The sequence below is a fragment of the Amphiprion ocellaris genome, chromosome 15 (assembly GCF_022539595.1).
Source record: "Amphiprion ocellaris isolate individual 3 ecotype Okinawa chromosome 15, ASM2253959v1, whole genome shotgun sequence".
Classification (NCBI taxonomy): Eukaryota; Metazoa; Chordata; class Actinopteri; family Pomacentridae; genus Amphiprion; species Amphiprion ocellaris.
This window is the reverse complement of record NC_072780.1, coordinates 4,052,109-4,054,379: the sequence shown is the minus strand read 5'-3', so window position 1 is coordinate 4,054,379 and position 2,271 is coordinate 4,052,109.

Here is a 2,271-nt window from a genome sequence, read left to right as displayed (position 1 = left end):
ACCAGTTACAGGTCAAATTGTCTCAAGACGCTTTATTTTTATACTTTTTGTATTTTTTAAAAATATGACAAAGTAAGAAATTTAAAGCTCTTGACTAATCCAATTTATTATTTGGTTTTTAAGAGACTAATGGACAATTAAAATAAGTTTCTCCACTAAAACTAATAAACATGAGGTCAAACAGAAGGGAGAGTTTTAAATACTGCAGTGTCTCAACAAAAAGTAAATCTGCTGGTGGATTCCATTAAAGTCCTAATAAATGATAATAAAGTGTGATACTAAAGGTTTGTGGTGCTAAAAATCTCCAAGTAAAGATATGAAGTTGAACATCTGGATGGAAGTTGATAAAAGTTGACGTCCCTTCATTTCTGTGGAGCGACTCCATGGATTTTATGGATGATGGTTAAAGACCTGCTCTTCTAGTGGTCTTCCTTCTAGTCGCTGTAAAAAGTCAGTCCATCCTGGCCGACTTCAACACCTCTTCATGACAAGTTGTTGTGCCTCCGACCTGGTGGAAACTCCAGAAACTGGGGAAAACCCGTGGAGACTCGAAGAACTCGTGGAGACTCGAGGAACTCGTGGGGCGGGGGAAGGTGTGGTGGGGGAGTCTGGGTGGAGTCAGGGCGGAGAGTAGGCGGGGAGGAGGGTGGCGGCCTCCCCCCCCTCTACTCCCCCCACCTCCCCGCCTACTCTCCGCCCTGACTCCACCCAGACTCCGCCTTGGCTCCACCCATGTGGTCACTTGAGGAACTACGATGCCAAAGGGACGACGAAATTATTTCTTTGTATCTGATCTGTAGCTCAGTGAGTTAAGGATTTGCCTATGGAGCTGCAGGTCGCCGGTTCAAGACCAGACACTTCTTAAGTTTTTATTAAAATCCTGACAAAGACAAAGAAAGAAAAGTGCCAGTGGCGGGTCTCGAACCTGCGACCTTCCAGTCACTAGTCCATCTTCTTATCCTCCTGAGCTATTCGCTCAGATACAAATTCTTCTTTTTTTTGCGCATTTATCATCTATTTTTTGTCGTGTTCGAGTTTTTTTTTAACTCGTGTCTCGACTCGACCGTTTTTCTCAGGAGGTTGGGCTTCAGCCTTTGTGCTGGAGGGTGGAACCCTCAGTTTCAAGACTTTCCAAAGCCTCCACACCTCCCGAGTCCTCAGGACCTGAGCTTTCACACAGTCTGAGGGCTGAAATTTTCTAAGTCCCACAGTAGATCTCTGTTAGTTTGAACCTTCAGACAGTCCAAGGACTGATATCTTCCAAGTTCCTGAGTAGTTCTCTGTTAGTTTGAACCTTCAGACAGTCTGAGGGCTGAAATTTTCTGTGTCCCACAGTAGTTCTCTGTTAGTTTGAACCTTCAGACAGTCTGAGGACTGATATCTTCTAAGTTCCTGAGTAGTTCTCTGTTAGTTTGAACCTTTAGACAGTCTGAGGGTTGAATTTTTAAAAGTTTCTCAGTACTTCTCTGTTAGTTTGAACTTTCTGGTTAACAGAAGCCTTAAAACTTGTGACCATGAGTCTTGATTTCACATTTAGACCATCCATCTAAGTTCTTCTCAGACCTTCACCTGTGGGTTTTTTAGAAATACTCAACAAACTTTGATTCTCTTCACTGAACAGTAAAGTTTGTGGAGATCAGAAGGTAACATTAGTTTGATCGATGCCTTCAACCTCTAGTAGACTTTATCTGGAAAGCAGTTTTCTTAAATGAGTTCTTAGTAAATCTGTCCACAATCAAACCAAGAACATAGAAAGAGGAAATGTTTGAAGAAACAACTTGATGTTTTCATTTCAGACTAGAAAACGCTGTAAGACCTTTATCTGTTTTTGCTCTTTTTGATCGTTGTATTGTCTTTTCTGTTTAATTTGATCTTCTAAAGTCTAACTGGTGTCTTTTCAAATGTTATGTCTTTAGTTTGATTCTTCTTAAATGTTTAGTTTTGCTCTTTTCTCACCTTTTATTCTTTTCTAATGTCTGATTTGATTTAGAAATGTTTTGTCTTTTTAATGTTTGTTGTTTTTTTCAAATGTTTTATCGGCTTGTTTGAAAAATTTCCTTTTCTTTCCCAATGTTTAATTTTTCGATTAAATCTTTAAGGTTTTTCTTTTTAAATGTTTTACCACCTATTAATGTTTAATTTTCTTTTTAAATACTTCATTTTATTTTCTGTTTAATTCCTATTTAAAGGTTTATTGTCTTAAAGATTTAATTTTCTAATTAAACATTTAATTTTGTAATTAAATGTTTTGTCTTTTTAAAGGTTTAATAA